Below are 22,463 nucleotides of genomic sequence, written 5' to 3'. Positions count from 1 at the left end.
TCAGCAGTTGTCACAGAGTCTGGCCCACAAATCCTACAATATTTAATGTCTGGCCTTTTACAGAAAAGGTCTACTGATCCTTGAATTAGAGAAAGATTTTAAAATAAGTACTTTAGGGTGTTCAAAGAGATAAATAAAGCAATTATCTGCTTTAAAAAAGAAATTACTGAAATGGAGCAAGAGCAGATAGATATGAAAAAATGAAACATTAAAAGTCTTATAAAATGAATAGAAAATGGGCAAAGGATAGGAACAGAAAACACATACATAATGAAACCCACATACACAATAAATATGAAAAATATGTTAAACCTCATTAGTAATCATAGAAATGTAAAATAAAATGAGATATTATTCAATACCTGTCAGAATGGCAAACAGATGAAATTATGAAAATAGGAATTGTTAGGAGGTGAAGAAACAAACAAAACATGGTTCATGGGATGCCCGGGTGGCTCTGCGGTTGAGTGTCTGCCTTTGGCTCAAGGCGTGATCCCAGTCCGGGGAGCAAGTCCCACATCAGGCTCCCTGCATGGAGCCTGCCTTCTCCCTCTGCCTGTGTCTCTGCCTCTCTCTCTGTGTCTCTCATGGATAAATAAATATAATCTTTTAAAAAAACACCGTTCATTAGTTATAATTACACTTTGCAGGGAAAACTAGCACTGTGCCTCAGAAAGCTGAAAATGTGCATACTCTATAATGCAGCAATTCAACTTTTAGATGTGTACCTAAGAGAAACCCATACACATTCAAGGAAACTGCACATTACTTACAGCAGAATTGTTTTTAGTAGTAAAATATTGGAAACAAACATAAAATCTGTCTCAGCTGTATCTACCCCCAAATTCAGGGGCTCAAAACAATTCTCATTTATTCTTGCTCACTTGTATTCAGGCTGCATAAGGAGGATCTAATGATCTCAGCTGGGCTGACCTGGTTTTGGTTCCAAGCCACGAATTCGGTACAGATTTGTTCTATGTGCTGTTTTTTTTCTTGGACAAGTGGGCTAGCTGGGGCTTTTTTTCTGCCATGATGTTAGCAGAGGTGCAAGAGGGCAGGCTCAAATGTAGAAACACATTTCAAGCCCCTTCTTGTGTCATGCCTGCTAGCATTCCTTGGGTTAATGCAAGTCATATGGCCAAGAGTAACATTAATTGGGCAGGAAAATACATTCTGCTTCTAACGGACAAAATTTAAAAAGCACAATGAAAATGTGTGGATATAGGGAGGGATAAAGAACTGGGAAAAGAATGCTATCTACCACAGGGTCATAAATAAGAGAATAGGTACAATATATGCTCACTGGAATACTAACATCATAAAAATGAACAAATTCCAGCTGTATATATCAACAAGACTACATCTCAAAAACTGTTAAGTGAAAAAAAAACAAATTATAAAAAGTTAGCAAAAAACTTCTATGTATTATCTATGTATAAATATACAGAGAGAAAAATTATAGAAATATACATGTAATTGATAAACGTTGAATTCAGGATAGCTGTTACCTTTGGGAAGACAGAAGAGGAGAAATTAGGAGTATCTGATGAGGAGATTTAACTCTATTCTGTAATTTTTCTTTTTTAAAAAAATATTTTATTTATTTATTCATGAGAGACAGAGAGAGAGAGAGAGAGAGAGGCAGAGACAGGCAGAGGGAGAAGCAGGCTCCATGCAGGGAGCCCTATGTGGGACTCGATCCCGGGTCTCCAGGATCACACCCTGGGCTGCAGGCGGCGCTAAACCGCTGTGCCACCAGGGCTACCCCTATTCTGTAATTTTTCTTATAAAAATATCTGAAGCAAATATGCAAGTGTTAACAATGACAAATGAAAAGCAGTATAGTATAAGTGATTAAGAGAAAGACTGCCTACTAGTTGGGTGATTCTGAATAAATTACATACATTCTTAGATACTGTTTTTATCTGCAAAATAAGAATAATAATAATAGCCTATCTCATAGCATTGTATATGGATTAAATGAGTTGATACACGTAAAGTGCACAGAACAGCACCTGGTACAAAGTAAACATGTAGAGGAATATAGAGTATTAGCTATATTATCCTCCACACCTTTCTGTATCTTTGACAGATTTCATAATTTTTAAACTATGTATAAGACAGAGGAGGGAGATGGTAAATAAGGCTGAGAATTTAGGAGTTTAAGTCACACAGTTCAAACCTTACATTGGAGAGATATTTTTCTATCCTATTTGATCTAATTCTAAGCTGAGAGGATCTTTTAAAATTAGTAGATTTGATGCTTCCTATTCTCCATTGGACACTGTAGCTCAATCATAAGATTTCTGCAAGAACCCAGGGTTTTGGGGGAAGGATACAAAAGTAAGATATACTTCCTGATAACCCTAGGATCTAGCAGGGCTACCAAATACACAGAGATTATTCAACAAATATTCTTGGAATTGAAGACTCCACTTCCCAAGACTGATGGACCTAGATGCTTGCACTACTTCACTGAAATGGAAGCAACACATGATAGCTCTCAGAAGTTCTTCCCTTGTGCGGCTTAGACCCACAGTGACTTCTTGAGAGGAAAACAACTCTACATAAGCACAGAATAACAGAATACATTTTAAGTGGTAATTAATTGTGGTTTTGATTTGTATTTCCCTGATGGCAAGTGATGTGGAGCATTTTCTCATGTGCTTGTTGGCCATGTCTAAGTCTACTTTGGAGAAATTTCTGTTCATGTCTTTTGCACATTTCATGATTGGATTGTTTGTTTCTTTGCTGTGGAGTTTAATAAGTTCTTTATAGATCTTGGATACTAGCCCTTTATCTGATAGGTCATTTGCAAATATCTTCTCCCATTCTGTAGGTTGTCTTTTAGTTTTGTGGACTGTTTCTTTTGCTGTGCAGGAGCTTTTTATCTTGATGAAGTCCCAATAGTTCATTTTTGCTTTTGTTTCTCTTGCCTTCATAGGTGTATCTTGCAAGAAGTTGCTATGGCCAAGGTCGAAAAGGGTGTTGCCTGTGTTCTTCTCTAGGATTTGGATGGATTCTTGCCTCACATTTAGATCTTTCATCCATTTTGAGTTTATCTTTGTGTATGGTGTAAGAGAATGGTCCAGGTTCATTCTTCTGCACGTGGCTTTCCAATTTTCCCAGCACCATTTATTGAAGAGACTGTCCTTTTTCCAGTGGATAGTCTTTCCTGCATGGTCAAATATTAGTTGACCATACAGTTGAGGGCCCATTTCTGGATTCTCTATTCTGTTCCATTGATCTATGTGTCTGTTTTTGTGCCAGTACCACACTGTCTTCATGACCACAGCTTTGTAGTACAACCTGAAATCTGGCATTGTGATGCCCCCAGCTCTGGTTTTCTTTTTTTAATATTCCCCTGGCTATTCGGGGTCTTTTCTGATTCCACACAAATCTTAAGATGATTTGTTCCAACTTTCTGAAGGAAGTCCATGGTATTTTTGATAGAGATTGTACTGAATGTGTAAATTGCCCTGGATAACATTGACATTTTCACAATATTAATTCTTCCAATCCATGAGCATGGAATGTTTTTCCATCTCTTTGTGTCTTCCTCAATTTCTTTCAGAAGTGTTCTGTAGTTTTTAGGATATAGATCCTTTACCTCTTTGGTTAGGTTTATTCCTAGGTTATCTTATGCTTTTGGGTACAATTGTAAATGGAACTGACTCCTTAATTTCTCTTTCTTCAGTCTCATTGTTAGTGTATAGAAATGTCACTGACTTCTGGGCATTGATTTTGTATCCTGTCACATTGCCACCTCACACCAGTGACAATGGTGAAAACTAACAAGACAGGAAACAACAAATGTTGGAGAGGACGTGGAGAAAGGGGAACCCTCTTGCACTGTTGGTGGGAATGTGAACTGGTGCAGCCACTCTGGAAAACTGTGTGGAGGTTCCTCAAAGAGTTAAAAAAATAGAGCTACCCTACAACCCAGCAATTGCACTGCTGGGGATTTACCTCAAAGATACAGATGCAGTTAAACTGCAGGACACCTGCACCCCAATGTTTATAGCAGCAATGTCCACAATAGCCAAACTGTGGAAGGAGCCACGATGTCCATCGAAAGATGAATGGAAAAAGAAGATGTGGCCTATGTATACAATGGAATATTCCTCAGCCGTTAGAAATGATGAATACCCACCATTTGCTTCAATGTGGATAGAACTGGAGGATATTATGCTGAGTGAAGTAAGTCAGTAGGAGAAGGACAAACATCATATGGTTTCATTCATATGGGGAATGTAAGAAATAGTGAAAGGGGTTGTACGGGAAAGGAGAGAAAATGAGTGGGAAAAATCAGAGAGGGTGACAAGACATGAGAGACTCCTAACTCTGGGAAATGAACAAGGGGTAGTGGAAGGGGAGGTGGGCGGGGGATGGGGTGACTGGGTGACGGGCACTGAGGGGGGGCACTTGACCGGATGAGCACTGGGTGATATGCTATATGTTAGCAAATCAAACTCAAATAAAAAAATAAACAAAAAAATGAAGACGGAACCAGTAAGATGTTCAAAGTTTGGGGAAAGAGTCTCCTTTTGATAAGGGTATGGTTCCTATGACAAGACAGACCTTTTTGTTAATAATTCTCAGATTCTGCCAAAAAAAAGTGGTAATTAATTCATCTTCCTTCATAGTCTCCCACTCTTCATCTCGACAGGACTTTTCTCTCTGTAGCAAAATTGAAGGGAGTGGGTAGAAGAACCACCCTAATTTTGCCCATTACCTTCCCAATACCAGGAGAAAAGCCAATGAACCAGACGGACAGCTCTGGCATGCTCACTGATGCCCTATTTCCATGTTCCAACATGTTGGTCTCAAAATTCCATACTATACCACAGATGAGAACACCCCCAGGTTTCTACAATTTAAAGTCAGTTAATGCCACTAGGCCTCATGTCTCTATTATCTTTGCTCATCTCCTCACCATAATTGATCATCATCATAATAACGTTTATTTAACACTTACTATGTGCTAAGCACAAATATGCATCAATTCACTACTCTTCAAAATAATCCATGACCTGCATATAACTCCATTTTATAAGCAAGGAACTCAAGTTAATAACTTGTTCACAATTACAGGGCTTTTAACTTATGGAATTAGAATTTAAGCCAAGTCAATATGATATCAGAGCCCACACGTGTCCCTATTACTCTTTTCTCCATACTACTGTGTACTCTTGATAATACAAGAACACTCCTCACTCCCCGTCAAAAAAGAAAAAAAAAAACAACAACAACAATCTTTTCACTGGGCCCTTCATGAACCTCATTCAATGATATGCTCCTATATCCCCTTCAAGACAAATTTGTCACCAAAGCCAAATGAAACCTGACTTCCTTCAGAAGACACTAGTTCTCTGAAGCTTTCTGAAACAGAGCCTGTTTATTATCCAACACTTCACATCGCCACATATTTTAAAACTCATGTTAAAAAAAGTAAAGTTTGGGGATCCCTGGGTGGCTCAGCTGTTTAGCACCTGCCTTTGGCCCAGGGTGTGATCCTGGAGTCCCAGGATCCAGTCCCACATCAGGCTCCCTGCAGGGAGCCTGCTTCTCCCTCTGCCTGTGTCTCTGCCTCTCTCTGTGTGTGTCTCTCATGACCACATAAATAAAATCTTTAAAAAAAAGTAAAGTTTTGCTCCTTTCAAACTCATGCCGCCTCACTAAACCATGCTCTAACCCCCCTGACTACCATTTTCTATAGGCCTGCTCCTGAGGCACTTATTAATAAGCAGTGGGCATTTGGGAATATTTGTAATCCAATTGCACCCACCATCCTGGGGCAATTCACTCTTTGTGTGGACTTACCATACTGCCACGGAGCCTCTTAGTTCCTTCATCTTTTAAATTTCACCGACACTGCTACACGTCCACAGCCATCTGCTTCTAGGGCCTCGCTCAGAAACACTCTAGAACAGATTCATCTGCCAAAAGAATGGGAATAAATCACTGGTATTCTTCCCAGTTCTCACATACCAACCTGACTCTGACCATCTGTCTTCTTTAACCTCACCGAGACCATTACTGTCTCCCTTAATTTTACCATTATCACCCTACATGTGTACCGTGCATCCCTATACAGTGCCTGGTTCCCACGGTTTATCGCCTGGACTCTGCCCTCACTTGCACTGCTTATTCCTACCCACTGTCATACTGAGCTTAGCAAACCCCTCCTCTGGGCTGGTGCTATGTCATGCCTCTGCCACTCATGAACCCAGGCAGCTGCACACAAGTGGGAAGGTCCGTCTTCACAAGGTCCTCAGTACTGCTTGTGAGGACCCCTCCTCCTTTGTCAGCACACTCTCAAGATTCACGACTCTCAAACTCCATGCGCATTTTAAGCTGTTAACTTTGTTTCTAGTTCATCAAGAAGCATGACACCATCCAATAGGTTCTCCCTTGCCTTCCTGTACACTATTCCATTTTTTGCATACATCTCCATTCCCCCAACATTCCTCCAGTCTCCTTGCTCTTCCTCATGGCCAGTTCCTCCCCTGTGCTTTCAATTCCATGCCCTTCAGCAGGACCAGGAGTAGGGTAAAGCAGGATAGGTACCCAGGACACAATATTTAAGGAGTGCTTACTTTCATGAGGCCAACCTTGTACTTGCACAATCCTGAGGAGTGCCTCCTTAAACTCTGGGCCCTGGACTCATCACATGTCTACTGAAGTCTAGTCTCTGCCTGCCTACCTCTTCCAGAACCTTCATTCATCATTCATCCCCATTTTGATCTTCAACCTCTCCCTTCTACATAGTCTTTCTACTCACTGTACACAATATTCAAATCATGTTCTGTTTCTTCATGTGGTAAATCTCACAAAAGGCTTCTTCCCTCTGTGGAGAATATAAGTAGTCTGCAATATTTTGTAACTAGGCAGGTAAATATGACTAATTCTGGTATTCAATAATAGAAAGTGAATTCGGCTTTCATACCCAAGCAACATTTTCCAATAGCAACTTTGTCACTAATAAAGATGATAGATGAATCATCTTTATGATCTTCATGTATCATCTTTATGTCCTACTCCTCTTTTTTTTTCCTCTGAATTTACTCAAAACCTAAACAGTTAAAAGGGCTGCTATTCACTGGGTGCTTCTCAAAGCCTCCAAGGGCTACATTCCCTCTTAAACATGCTGTTCATTCTGCCTAGAACTAGTCTATGGCCCAACCCAAATGCATTAATTCCTATTCATCTTTCAGCTCTCAGTTACAGTCTGAGGGAAGCCTGCTCCTAACCTAACCAGAAACTAAAACAAATATGCCTATTATGAGCTCTCCTACTACTAGGTACTTCTCTTCTACATCAATTACCATGGTTGTAATTTTGTATTTACTGGAGCAACTGTCTCTTTTAATACAATATAAGTACTAAGGGAAGAATTAGCCCCAATTTTGCTCACCATATACTGCAAGTACCTAGAACAAAGCTAGGCACATTTATAGTAGGTTATCAATGCACACTTGCTAAATGAGTGAATAATGAACTTCAGATCTTATCTTACCTAGGAAGCCTTCCCTAACAGGCCTAGGGTGAGTCTTAGGCCTTCACTTCCCCATAGCAGTTGTGGGTTTCACTCTCCTCTCCTTAAACACAATGCACTATGATTGTTTATGACTTCAACTCCATGACTATATCCTGACCTTTCTTTTTTTTTAATTTTTTTAATTTTTATTTATTTATGATAGTCACAGAGAGAGAGAGAGAGAGAGAGGCAGAGACACAGGCAGAGGGAGAAGCAGGCTCCATGCACCGGGAGCCCGACGTGGGACTCGATCCCGGGTCTCCAGGATCACGCCCTGGGCCAAAGGCAGGCGCCAAACCGCTGCGCCACCCAGGGATCCCCTATCCTGACCTTTCTGAAGTCAATTATGTCAATATATTCACCTTGGAATCTATCACAGCCCCTTCCCAGCATAGGGGAGCAAGAAATGTTTACTGAATGAATGAAATGATGTAGGCTTTACTCCATAACAAAAGTGGTAATCTTCAAAAGTTATATAGTAGTGAAAGTTGGTGAATATAGGTCAGGAGGTCTGGGTGCATAGCTGTGGAAAGTTAACAAAGCTAATCCTAGGAAAAGTCTCTAATGTTCAGAGTTGATGACATGGCAGATGAAAGTACATTATGGGAAAACAAGTCTTCTCTCTTGCTTAAATAACCAGTTTATGGTGTCTTCTTTCACCAAAGTAGATACAGAGCTTTAAGACACTTTCCAAGTGTCTAAGTCAACCTCAGGTACCCAAAGAATGAAACCACTGCCAAAAAATAGTGCAAATAAAATTTAAGCTATTAAAAAAACAGAACCAAGTTAAAAAATGGAACATATCAATGTGACCATCATTTCTCCTAAAAAAAAATATGATTTCCAAATGCCTTCATCAGAAGCATGGGAACAAATAACTTCTTTCCCAAATCTGCAAGTGTTATAACCATATCCAGAGAAAGGCTCAATATTAATAATACAACACTGAAAACCTATAGATGTATAAAGCACTTTATAAAATGTTGCATATATATCCTATCATTTATGTTACAAAAACCCCAGAGAAGAATCATTATTGTTCCCATTTTATAGCCAAGAAAACTAAGGTATATGATGCTGAAGTGATTTAAGATAACATGGTTACTAAGTTTGAGATTCAAGGATTTGTTATACTCTATAGTGCTGCCTCCCTAGCAAGGAGAGTAACTCGATGTATCTCTATATCTGTCCTGAAACTCGAAGGTCACCATGTAAACTCCAATACCTAAAACATGTTACTACTAAATTTCTATTAATATGATTAAATATTTCAGAGAAAATGGCTAGAAATGGCCTTCATATGTTTGGGGACACTCTTGAAAAGTTGGTACTATGATAAACAGCAGGGATTTTGTTGTTTTTTTATGGCCAAATAACTTTCTTTCAGTCTTGGATATCTTGATCCTTGTTATTAGAGTTGCCTAAGAAAATCTATTCTGCAATGACACTTTCTCTCTTCAATTCCAAATACAGATTTTGCTTATTTTTAAGACCTTAAAGAATCTGATATCTGAATTCTCCTTGGGAAACAATCCTTCAAAATACCTGTTGGGATACTGTTTCATAGCTTATCATTTTGACTTTCAGATAAAATAAGATGGTGCTAACTGATCTCTTCTTTATATGAATGCCTATTTAGGGGGCACCTGGGTGGCTCAGTTAGTTGAGCATCTGACTCTTGGTTTGTGCTCAGGTCATGATCTCAGGGTGCTGAGATCGGCCCTACATCTGGCTCTGCCCTCAGCCAGGAGTCGGCTAGAAACCCTCTCCCTCTACCTCTCCCCTCTTCACACTTGCATCCTCTTTCTCTCTAAAAATAAAGAAATCTTTTTAAAGATGAATGCCAATTTGTTAATGCTTTAAAATGGCTTACCTCAAAGTCTTCACCAAAACAAAAGGCTTACCTCAAAACATAAAATGTTCTATCAACTCTAGTCATTTATGAATTAAGATAGATGGTAGAACAAGTAATGAAAGAGAAACCCTGCTCTAATCAGTAAATGAAATAGTCACATGCCATGCCATCCAGCTTATTTGAAAGGAAAAAACATGTCCATCCCAAATATCTCCAGGTTGGTTTGTTATGCTACTTTTTCATAGGTATATGTCTTTGTATATATTATATATAATATGTACACATATTCTAAAACTGTAGCTAGCACACCCAAACTGTGATTTCGTGGTATTACTGCCTAGAACAAAACAAAGGTAAGAGGAGATGCTAGTCATGAGTTGATTCAAAGGAAAATATTAAATAAATGATATTATAGGAGATAAGACAGGTATGGGTAAAACCATGAAGATGGTAAGCAAATGCTTGGCATTAGGGGAAATTCTGGTTTAGAAACTAGGTAGTGTGGTAGTCCCTTTTGTAAATCTAAGTTTTAAAGCAATGAGGATGATGACTAGCAGAAAGCTTTTAGAATCTGCTGTCACTTCTTTGTGACCAAAGCCCTAGAGGAAGCTGGCCTAGGGCAGGAACTGCTGGGCTGACAGAAAGGAAGGGGCAGGGGTGGGAAGAGAAAGAGACCTGAAGCATAGAGCTCTGCTCAAGGTTTAGAATGAAGGATGAGCACAGCTGGGAGAAAGAAGTGAGCTGTTAGAGGTGGTAGAGGCTCTATATGACAGGATTTTCCAGCCCCAGTTGGAAAGGATGAATGCTGTGTACAGTGTATTTTTTTTATCACTCAGATTGTCCGCTGACCCAAGGTCCTGAAATGATTTGTGTATCTGAAATCCATCTTGCCTTAGGATGAATTCCTTCCAAGAAGACTCCACAATCCCTTATGAAAAATGGATCCCCAGAGGTGGTTTTGCCTGATAGGGCCTCCAAATGTGCTCGGATTTGCCTAAGTCCTAGGCTAAACACAATGTACTCTGCCAAACAGAAGTGCTACACAGAATGCACAAATAATACAACTTAATGTAGCAACAACCATGCATACCTGTTCTAAGTAATGGAATTAATGGAGTGGGGAGGGCTTAAAAGAGATAGAAATGAAATAAAAACCAGAGTGCTTATTTATGTGTAAACCTTCTCTTAGCAGTGTATTTTTGGAACACTTGTGGGGGCCAAAAAGTTAAAGGTGAAAAAAGTTAAAATGACACTATAACAGTATGAACAGATGGATATTGCAAAAATACGCATATACAATTGCAGGGTTATTCTAATGAGCAATGATTTTCACTGACATTGTGACTGAAACAAAAACAAATATGTTAAATCTCATTTCTAATAAAGGTGCCATATATATGATGTTTTGATAAATTTCTTGAGTGTTTTCAGTATTATACAATGCTATATGCTTTGACAGATGATGGGAAAAACATCACTGACCTAGCCTCCACTTGCAAATTATTTGCATACAAAGCTACCTTTCCTCTTTTTCTTCTAAGCACAAAGATTATTCCTCCTGTGGTCTAAATCCTACCCCCATGACCTCTTCACAGACTTTTTGTCATTAATTGCTCAACCTTCTAATTTCACTTGAACATCTCTATTTTTACTGATGTCTTCTTATCAACATTTAAGCAGGTTCAATTAAAAATAAACAGCAATGGGGCGTCTAGGTGGCACAGTAAGGTAAGTGTCCAACTCCTGATTTTAGCTCAGATCACGATCTCAGCATTGTGATATGGAGCCCCACATGGGGCTCTGAGCTCAGCAAGGAGTCTGCTTCTCTCTCCCTCTCCCCCTCTGCCTCCACCCACTGCTGTATGCTTGTGCACTCTCTAAAACAAATAAGTAAAATATTTTTTAAATAAAATAAATAGCATTATTTGATTCTATGTTGCCCTACATCTACCATTCTCTTATTCCTCCCTTAACAGAAGGTTATTTTGAAAATTGTCTGCACTTGAATTCTCCAATGTAGAAGGCTTTCCAGTTTCCTAGTTAATAGATGGCCTCATTTCCCTAGGAGAGTCCATTTATGCCTGATGCTCAGTATGATAATCAATAGTGCCCTCTCTCACTCACAGAAATGAAATGGTTTGGGACACCTGGGTGGCTCAGTAGGTTAAGCATCTGACTTGTGATTTTGGCTCAGGTCGTGATCTCAGGGTCCTGGGATCCAGCCCCATGTCAGGATCTGCACTCAGCGGGGAGTCTGCTTATGATTCTCTCCCTCTGCCCCTCCCTCCACTCATGCTCTCTCTCAAATAAATAAATAAATAAATCTTTAAAAAATAAGCGAAATGGTTTGGATGGTAAAATTATACAGTTACCCTATAAATTCAATAACATATTAAAATAACTTGGAAAAAAAATAAAATATCAATTACCATAATAGCAAATGCATATAGTCCCTAGAAGTAACATAAACCATTTTCCTAGTCATTTTCAAAATTCTACCAAGAGACAAAGATGACAAAAATTACACAATGAGAATTAGAAGACTACCTAAAGATGGCAAAAGAAAAAGATGTAAGTTGAATGAAACTACAATTATAGTCTAAATGGGATTTTTTGGGAAACTTTACAAAATGATACATATATTCATATAGAAAGAAATATTAAATAAATGTTTGGAAAAAAGAATAATCCTGAAGGGGAAAAGGAGATATAAGGGAAATTAAAGCATGTTACTAAGTAAAAATAGAAATCATGTGATAAGCAGTGTATAGTGTGCAAAAAAACTTATCAGGGGTGGGATAAAATATTTTAAAAAGTATATTTTGACTCGATGTCAAGATATTAACATATGAATCAAAAGTAGTATAAGTATGTAATAAAATGAATCTACATATACCACTGGAACATGCTAAATACTTTGTATTGGAAGGCATGTGATAAAAAAGTTTGGAGATCTTTCTACTACATAATTCAGAAAAAGATCTTACCATATATAAAATGTAATACATGATGAACAACATCATAAAGCACTGGGGAAAGGACAAATGATGCTGCTATTATTTTTTAGTTTGGGGAAATGAATTTATATATTAATCTTATTTCATGGATCAAAATAAATTCCAGCTGGATTAGAAAAATAAAAGTAAAATCAACTGGCAACATTCTAGAAGAACACAGAGATTAAATTTTTTTTCAAGTATGGGCAAGGGGACTTCCTCAGTTTCATAATAGAAAGAAGTCACAAAGCAATGTTGATACAAATGACTGAAATAAACCTCAGAGTCTCCAAATTTCAAAGTATAACTAGAAAAGCTAAAAGGACTACAATAAATTAGAAATATAATAAATATGGAAACATATTCTAAAAGCTCAATATAAATGTTTAATAAAGATGTTAAAACCCTTTATATACAATTGAGCAATTTATGTAACACAGAGAATTCACAAATGATGAAAAACATTGTTAATAAGTTTGGAGGAAAAAAGGTTCAACATTAGTAGAAATCAAAGAAATAAAAATTTAAAAGATAAAGTCATATTTTTGTCATCAAAGTAATAATATATGGTTCTACTTTATACTTACAAAGATAGTCAATTTTTAAAATGAAATATTGAATAATATACTTTTCAGCCAGTATGCATATAACTCTGGTTCAAGAAAATAATCCTAAATTTAGGAAAATCTTGATATGGGTAGACATTTTATTATATCATAATTTACACAGTGGAAAACAGACACACAATATTTCATTATTGTACACAGTGGAAAACAGACACACAATATTTCATTATTGGGTGATAATTATGTGTCAATGTGGGGTCATCAGCTGTAGCAAATGTACCACTCAGATGAATGATGTTAATAATGGGGGAGGCTATGCATGTGTAGGGGCAGGGTATTATGTGACATCTCTCTACCTTTCCTCTCAATTTTGCTGTGAACATAAAACTGCTATAAAGGATTTAATGATTGGGACAGTTGGGCATCTGCCTTCAGCTCAGGGCATGATCCCAGGATCTAGGATTGAGTCCTGCATCAGGCTCCTTGCACAGAGCCTGCTTCTCCCTCTGCCTGTGTCTCTGCCTATCTCTCTGTCTCTCATGAATAAATAAATAAAATCTTTAAAAAATGATTTAATGATTAAAAAGATGATTCAAAATTATTTTATAATCCAATGGGGGAAGTAATTTTATATTGTTAAAATAAAAACAATCAGGGGTGCCTGGGTGGCTCAGTTGGTTAAGTGGCCTACTCTTGTGATCTCAGGCAATTCCCGCAGCAGGGAATCTGCTTGAGATTCTCTCTCCCTCTCTTCTCCCTCCCTGTCAGCCCCTTCCCCCACTCCCACAAGCTCCCACCATGAGCATGTGCACATACTCTTTCTCTCTCTCTCTAAATAGACAAATAAATAAAATCTTTAAAGTAAAAACAATCAAGAATATAAAATTATGTATTCCCTGTGATTTCAACCAAATAAATAATTCTCCACACAGCCACAATCCCAGGTTAAGGAAACATAAGGCTTTGAATGTGTCATGCTATACTAAAAAAGTTCATATTTCTTTTTTTTAAAGATTTTATTTATTTTTTTCATGAGAGACACGTACACACAGAGAGAGGCAGAGACACAGGCGGAGGGAGAAGCAAGCTCCATGCAGGAAGCCTGATGTGGGACTCGATCCAGAGACTCCAGGATCACACCCTGAGCCAAAGGCAGACACTCAACCACTGAGCCACCCAGGCGCCCCAAAAGTTCATATTTCTTTTTTTTTAAGATTTTATTTACGTATTCATGAGAGACACAGAAACAGAGAGGCAGAGACACAGGCAGGGGGAGAAGCAGGCTCCACACAGGGAGCTCGACGTGGGAATCAATCCCGGGTCTCCAGGATCAGGCCCTGGGCTAAAGGCAGCGCTAAACCGCTGAGCCACCCGGGCACCCCAAAAGTTTATATTTCTATCTTCACTACCCAAATAACTAGTTTGGATGATGTTTTTCTCAGAATACACCAGTATATTTGGTAATAAGAACATTAAATCTAAATCTCCATTAGCAAAGCAAAGCAGAAAACAGACTGTGGTATGCAGATAATCGTGGACAGTATCTTATGTTGAATTGATTTTCTTGGTAGCTGAAAAAGTACCTCTGGTATTTGTCTCAAATTTCTATCTACTTGTTTCAGTTGAACAACAGATATTAGTTTACTACACTGTTTAATATAATAAATGTTCAAAATATACCTATTAATGGAGGTTAATTGAGGCACTAGAGCTATCAGTGGTAAAAGCTATAAAACCAACCCAAATTTTTCGGATGCCACTTGCAAAGTATTATGCTTTTGAAACAACTTTTAAATTATTAAAAACATTTTTGAAAATGAGAACACTGTTTTATAAAAGTAAAGAACAAGGTAAATGGTAGTCAAATTTATTAGCCATTTAACGGGGAAAGGATTAAGTAGTGGGGAAAGGACCCTCCTGAAATATGTCTTATTATTTATGGACTGCAGCAGAAAGGAAACTGTAGGCAAAAAGAAGCAATAAACATGCAAAAAGCATTAGTTTATGTCTCTAAGTTTAATGTGGCAATGGTCATGTGCCCAAATTCCATTAGCACTTGGCACAAAAGCCAAATAAGTAAGTGAAAAGTCATCTGGCAGAGACAAAGATGACAGACTCCTTAGTGAAGAAAGATTCCCTTGTATACCATGTACTTTAACGGGAATAGAAATACACAGACCGGAAGAAGGGTGACAGCTGCAGATAAAATTATTATGAGGATGAGCTATAGGAGACAAGGACTTGCTGTTCTGCATTCGGATCATAGAGCATCACACTAGTAAACAGAGTCCTGCAAAGAGCAGTGAGTGTGGCCTCTAATTTATAAATCACAGGCTTCACTTCTAATTTCTTTTCAAATCTATTTTATTTTATTTTTTTGCTTGATCTCAACCCACTAAAGATTAAGAATAGGAAAAGGAGACATCACAGATGCTTTACATTCCATCCTCATTCATTGTTTTCTAACCTGCGTGTTTCTGTAAATAAAGATTTATTGGAACACAGCTACACCTATTCATTTGCTTATTGTCTATGGCTGCAATAGACAGACTGTATAGCCCACTAATCCTAAAATATCTGCTATGTGCCCTCTTATAGAAAAAGTTTGTGAAACCTTTAATTAGATAAATATATATATGATTCTAATAATTACATAGCAACCAGGGAAAATATGAAAATATTCTCAGGCAAAATTAAACACAGAAGCCAGGAATCTCGCAAACCAAGCATTTACCTCCTCTGATGGTATATAGGACATGGTGCCAGGTGGGATTCCCAGGACCTTTCAAAAGGCAGGGGGCAAAGGGGTCTTCCCCACAAAAGGGAAGGACTTCCTTCCATTGGCTGGAATTTTTCACAGTTACTTTGTAGGCAACATGAGGACAGAAACACCAGCAGCCTCAGTATCAAACATGTCATAAATACATGGTTGGGATCCCAGAATAATAAAGTATATGCTTTAGGATATCAAACCCTAAAGTTTACACGACAATTCACAGAAGTCTGTGGTTTACATTGGTGTTTACTGAATTTGCATAAGTGTATTGCATCTAATGATGTCAGAGTGAACATATGGAGAACCCACTGTATTATTTCTTAGCATCTATTCCTTTTTGCAAAATAGAACAGTAAAAAATAAAGGAGTCCATGGACTTGTCAAGTTGCATTCTTAAAAACTTCCTTCAAAGGATTATGATGCTGTAACTGCCTGAACTCATCATAACTTTGGAAAACTTTCTCCTTTTCTTTGTAATTAAATCCTTTCTATTTTTAGTAAAAAAAATTTAACTGGACTACTTAAAATATTTCATTTTCTCCACAGACCTAAGGAAATTCAATATATATAAAGACATCTTTTTAAACTTCGCTCAAAAAATTACATTCAAATGTTTGTTGCTTTAATGTCTAAGCAATAAAAATAATACCTCAATGTTATGGAGAAGAGAATGTACACATTTGCCTTTGGCTAAACTAGTAAATTCTGTATGCATAAGGGTTAAGGAGTCACTTGTCCTAAGATTCCCTTACATAATCACTTATTAGTACTGTGATGTCCCTAAGCACATTGTTTTTATAATTCCTCACTTCTTTTCTTAAAAAGATTAATTTATTTTTTATTTTAAAGACAAAGAGAGAGAGAACTCTTGTGCCTGAGTGGGGAAAGTGTCAGAGGAAGAGGGAGAGAATCCCAAGCAGACTCCCCCCACCCCCCATCGAGCACAGAGCCTCACACAGGGCTAGAGCTCACAACCCTAAGATCATGACCTGAGCCAAAAACCAAGAGTTGGATGATCAACTGAATGAGCCACCCAGGTGCCCCAATTCCTCACTTCTCTATCCTAAAAACTGGAAGTGTTAATCTTGCTTTGCTTGTACTTCTCACTGGGCATGTAATGGTTAAAACACAGCAAATTTTATCATGCTGTTTCCTAGAGAAAATCAGAGGATTAGAACCCAGCCTAATTAATGTCTACTGCAAAATGCTTTGAGACCTTTGTTTTTGTCATGAAAAATTGTTGTTGGATTTTTCTATAACCTAGTCACTGAAAATAATAAAGCTTCTTTCAAATAGGCTATGTATAACCATGTGTATTCTCATTACAAAATTTTTAACTTTCATAGTATGTTATAATTATTTAAAAATGTCATACAAAAGAGATAACATATTTCTTTTTTTTTTTTTTTTTTTTTTTTTAGATAACATATTTCTTGACTTCCTTATCCCCAATTTACCAGTAGGGTGTAGATTCTTATGAATTTTTTAATAATTAATTTTCCTACTTATGAACTCTTTAGAAATTGTAAATTATTCTGATTTTACATTTGGAAAATATTTGAGGTGATAATTTTTGCCATTTTATATATGTAAAATAATTTTTCACATATTTAAAATCTATTACCTCCAATAAATTAAGTACTATTGCATTGATTTGGATTTCATAAAAAAAAAAGTTAAGACAATTTCTGAAAAAGATCTATTGCTTTAGGTTTCCATAGACTTAAATCTTCTAAGTTTTGTTGCTCTCAGCTTATCTTAAAAATTATTGTTGTTTGGGCAGTCTCTCCATTGCAGTCCTGCCCACTGCTCCCTTGCAGGGTATTCAGTAAAATAAACTACCTTTTTTGTTCTGTCTTGGGTGAATTCTTTCACCACCAGTGCCGTGGGCCTCCACCCAATCAGGTCACCCCACATTTGGTGGCTCGCAGGGGCAAACTCTGCCAGGACAGGACCTTCCCCAGATTCTCCAGAATTTTCTCAGGACTTTCCCTCTGTGGACCAACTCTAGTACCCCTTGGAGAACTCACAGAGGTTACTCCTTGGTGAGGATCCAAAGCCCCATGGGAACCAGCCAGACCATCCTTGCCTGAAAGGGTGAAGGGTTTCTCCTCTTGCCCTTTGGAGGGATCCTTCTCTCCCTCTCCTTTCTCTTTCCAGCCCTTCAGCAGTCTAACCCTAGTATTTCTCAGACAACTGAAGATCTCTGGCCTGGTGTAGTCTGAGGGTGAACAGGTTAGACTCCCCACTTCCTTTCCTACTCCATCCTCGGTGAGGTCTCCGTTCCCAGTGTGTGGCACAATTGGCCGTGGAAGCTAGTCCAGGGCGAATCTGCACTCTTAAGAGACTAAGTTGGGACCCTTCCCTGACTCTGGCTGACTCTCTGCTGCCTTGCTTCTTTCACCTCTAGCCCCTTTTCCTTTGTTCCCGTTGATCCAGTCATCATCTTGATCTACAGGCAAAAAACATTCCGACACATATGAGTGACTTCCTCCCTCTGGGACAGCGCAACACAAGGACAGTTTTTCTATTTTATTTTATTTTATTTATTTTATTTATTTTATTTATTTTATTTATTTTATTTATTTTATTTTATTTTATTTTATTTTATTTTATTTTTATTGGAGTTCAATTTGCCAACATACAGCATAACACCCAGTGCTCATTCCTCCCATCAAGTGCCTCCCTCAGTGCCCGTCACCCAGTCATCCCCACCCCCCACCCACCTCCCTTTCTACCACCCCTATCACCCCTTGTAAGTCAATCGGAGAAGGACAAACATTATATGGTCTCATTCATTTGGGGAATATAAAAAATAGTGAAAGGGAATAAAGGGGAAAGGAGAAAAAATGAGTGGGAAATATCAGAAAGGGAGACAGAACATGAGAGACTCCTAACTCTGGGAAACAAACAAGGACAGTTTTTCTGGTAACAAACCTGGTTGTGGTTATCCTGGCTCCTTCCTTTCTTAGGACCCCCGGCTTCAATACTCATACTCCTAATTATTGGTCCCCCTCTCTTTAATCTCTTTGTTAAATCTGTCTCTTCCAGAGTCCAACAATTCCATATACAAATGATTCAACAAGAATTCTAGTGCATACCATCAGAGGATCCCCTCTCCCTAAATCTCATGGGCCAGGCCACTAAGAATTTCACTCAAATCACCTATCAACATGTTAATCTAATACATGCTCTGGTCTATAACTGCACAGAACCCCTGGTGGACCAATAAGTTTAGGTAGGGACAGAGCACCCCCACCCTGCCTAGCATGAAGCAGCTATTGAAGATGAAATTTCCACCCGAATGCCAAGGATTTGTCATTGTCAGTCTATCAGTGGAGAAGGTAGAGGCTTCTTTTAGGCAACAGGCTTGAGCAAGGAAACCTGAGTAAGGTAAAAGGGCCCCCAGTGACCACCAGGCTGAATGCAAGCAGGCTCCATAGGCCCTAGTTGGCTACTTACAACCAGGCATAGGTACCAAAAAAAGGAAAATTCTACATGTTCCCATAACTCCTCACTCCTCCCCTTAACTACAGAGCCCCACCACTGCTTCCTGGCAGACAGGCTCTCCTTTGCTGTCCTACCTATTGTTCCCTTGCAGTATATTCAATAAACTATCTTCTTTAAAACAAATTATTCTTGTTTAATTTTATGATGATCTTTACTGGATTATTGGTTATTTATTAGTGAAAGAAGACGACCTTGCAGAAAAAAGAAAGAGAAAACAATTAGGAAAATAAAAGGACTCAGAATAGAAAAGAAATAGTAAGAAACATTAAAATTAGCAAGCTTAAAACAAGAAAACAGAAGCAAGGGATGCCTGGTGGCTCAGCAGTTGGGCATCTGCCTTCGGCCCAGGGCATGATCCTGGAGTCCCAGGATCGAGTCCCACATCGGGTTCTCTTCACAGGGCCTGCTTCTCCCTCTGCCTGTGTCTCTGCCTCTCTCTCTCTCTCTCTCTCTCTCTTTCTCTCTCTGTGTGTCTCTCATGAATAAATAAAATCTTAAAAAAAGTCAAATCACTATGTTGTACACCTAAAACTAATACTGTATGTCAACTATGCTTCAATACAAAAAGAAATGAAAAAAATTGCCAATCACCTCACCTTTCTCTATATATACATATTATGTATATACATGTTACATCCACATGTGTGTATGTATATATAAAGACATACGGATGAATACAAGTATGGGAATTAAAGTGAGATACATTTTAATCCTTCAATTTAATAAAAACATAAACAATAATATTCAATTTTGGTGAGGGTCCAGTGAGATGGACAACTTTATATCCTAGTGGTAGGGATATAAAATAGTACAAACCTTCTGGAAAATATCTTCTGAAGATGTATCATGTATCATAAAAATATAATGAGATGTGATTACACATAAACTTGAGTGAATATTTTAAGTAGTTAAAACGATGTTTACAAAGGACATTGTATTTAAAAAAATATATTCAGCAACTGTTTACTAACTGTTTACAATGTAAAACAATGATAAATGTATTTAGGAAAATAACCTGGAATACAATAATGCAAAGAATCAGTAGTGGTTACTGAAAATACTACTGGCTTTTCTTCTTTGTCCTTTTCTATATTTTTCTCTAATGAACATGTATATTAGAATCAAAATGTACTGACTTCCTCAAAAACATGACAGTCAACAAATTTTTCGACTAGTGATTTTTAAGCTATACACAGTCTAAATAAGTCTATGTAGGGTGGAGGAGTATAAACATTTTGGATATGTAGTAGCCAATCTATCAGACTGGATTTCTCTTAGAAAAAGATTTTTTAAATCTCTAAAGAATTCTCAAAGTTGTGAAGAAAAACATTTGCTTCAAACAGAGTAATAAAATAAAAAATTATAAAATATTCTGCAAACATACAGAAAGGACTTTGCAGGCCCTGGGAGGCATGAGGATGAGCTTTGGGCTCTTACAGAAAAAAATCAAACCTCTTCAGAACCTGTTTCACAAGGGATGCATGACCTGGATTCCTGTAGTACACCAAACTTTCCACAAGGGAGCAGAAGAACAAAAGTTTGTTTTTTGTTTTTCCTTTTTTAATCTCATCCTAGAATTCTTTCTCTGAAGCTTAATTTTAACAGTCACAGCATTATTATTATTATCAGTACTCGTAAGCTGTAATGTCACAACGTGTTAATCCAACTTTTTTTTAATATTTCATTCTAAAATGTTTATCCTATTGCTAAGAAAGGAGAAACAATAGATGACAGTAGAGGGTTAGGATCAGCTATACATCTTAGACTTTTGAAAGCCACAGCTTTGATATACCTGTGAGGTTTTTTTTTATCCATTTATTTAGTAGGCTTCGGGATGGGCGCTTCATGAACGTATGTCAGAAAGGTGCCATGAGGGTAGATGAAATCAGCTGGAATCACACAAACCTAGCATGTCTGACCTCCACGGAGCCTTCAGAGATCACCTGATCGAAATCTTCCACGCAACTGATGGAGAAACTGAGGTTCTAAAATAACATGCCCAAAGGCACATGTTATAAGTCAGAAACAAGACTAGAAGGCATATCACCTAACAACCAGATCACTGTGGTGATCAGAAAATTCTTAAGGTTTGACAGTTTGAAGACATCCTCTAGAAGGGGTAACAATTAGGACCTCTCTCTGGGCCAGATCTCAGAGGCCCAACTCTGGCTGCAGTGCCAGTGTCATGTCAGCTATGGTCTAGGATGACATACATGTCTTTTTGTCACATCAGAGCCCAGAATCTCCAGGTGACCTACAGAAATCAAATGTATCCTTTCTGAACCAATCTCAGAAGCAGCACCTCTCCCAAGCAGAGTGGGGTCAAAGTGACCATTTCCTACTAAGTACTGTTAAGTAGAGAGCTATAGAGGCTCAGAATGATAAAGGACCTTAGGAATATTCCAGATCAAGATTTCATTAACTCACCTATAAAATGGTGAAGAGGCTGTTAACCAGTCTCTTCTTATCGGATTTGGGGCAGCAAGCTTAGCGTGAATGCTAGCAGTCAGTAACAATAACCATTTAGTCAAAGTTGTTTTACTCCTCAGCTAAAAATAAATATGCGCTGAGAAAGTTGGTCATGAACACATAATGTGATTTACAGCATCACAAAAGCATTGCAAAGTATAACAATGAAATAGTCACTTAATATTCCACCTTTGTCCGGGTTCCCCATCACCACCCCAATTTGCCCTTCGCTAATGCAGAAATACACTCCTTTGACATTTGTGTGAGGGACAGATTTTATGCTGAAAAGTGATCTCATAATTAAAATATTGCTTTCGTAAGTCTTAAGCTCTCTTAGCATTAGCTTGCAGAGCTCCATCCTTATTTTCCCTTCCCCCTGTCAGCCCGTCTGCACAACCAACCCCCTGGATTTTCTCAGATATGCAGGCCACCAATTCCCCTTACTCTCTGAGGAATCTAAGAAAAATCATCCCATTCTGGCATCCCCTAGTGCTGATGTTGATGCACACCTTTGAGTGCGGTTGTTTTGGTTTGGTGGCGTTGTTGTTAGTTCTTGGTCTGTTTGGTTGAGACTCGTTTGTTTGTTTGTTTGTTGCTTATTTTTCCTAAATCATGAGTAGATACAAAGGAATATGTGTAGAATATGAGATATAATAATCTAATAAATATTAATGTATGCTTCTTGTGATTTCCTAGCTCATCTCGTTCCCACCTCTCAGCCATCCAAATAATAGGAATCTTGCATTTCTCA

General features: G+C 38.1%; 1 long non-coding RNA gene across 2 annotated transcripts in view; it reads right to left on the bottom strand.

Moving 5' to 3' along the window:
• LOC140627912 (uncharacterized) overlaps positions 1 to 22,463 on the bottom strand; it is a 139,075-nt gene that overhangs the window by 84,874 nt on the left and 31,738 nt on the right. For both annotated transcript variants that reach the window (XR_012026415.1, XR_012026416.1), the window contains exon 3: positions 5,824 to 5,939. This is a non-coding gene — a long non-coding RNA (uncharacterized lncRNA). The remainder of the gene's footprint in view (positions 1 to 5,823; positions 5,940 to 22,463) is intronic.

The sequence above is a fragment of the Canis lupus genome, chromosome X (genome assembly GCF_048164855.1).
Source record: "Canis lupus baileyi chromosome X, mCanLup2.hap1, whole genome shotgun sequence".
NCBI classification, from domain to species: domain Eukaryota; kingdom Metazoa; phylum Chordata; class Mammalia; order Carnivora; family Canidae; genus Canis; species Canis lupus.
The sequence above is the reverse complement of the archived record's forward strand: the minus strand, read 5'-3'. Positions and strand labels throughout refer to the sequence as shown.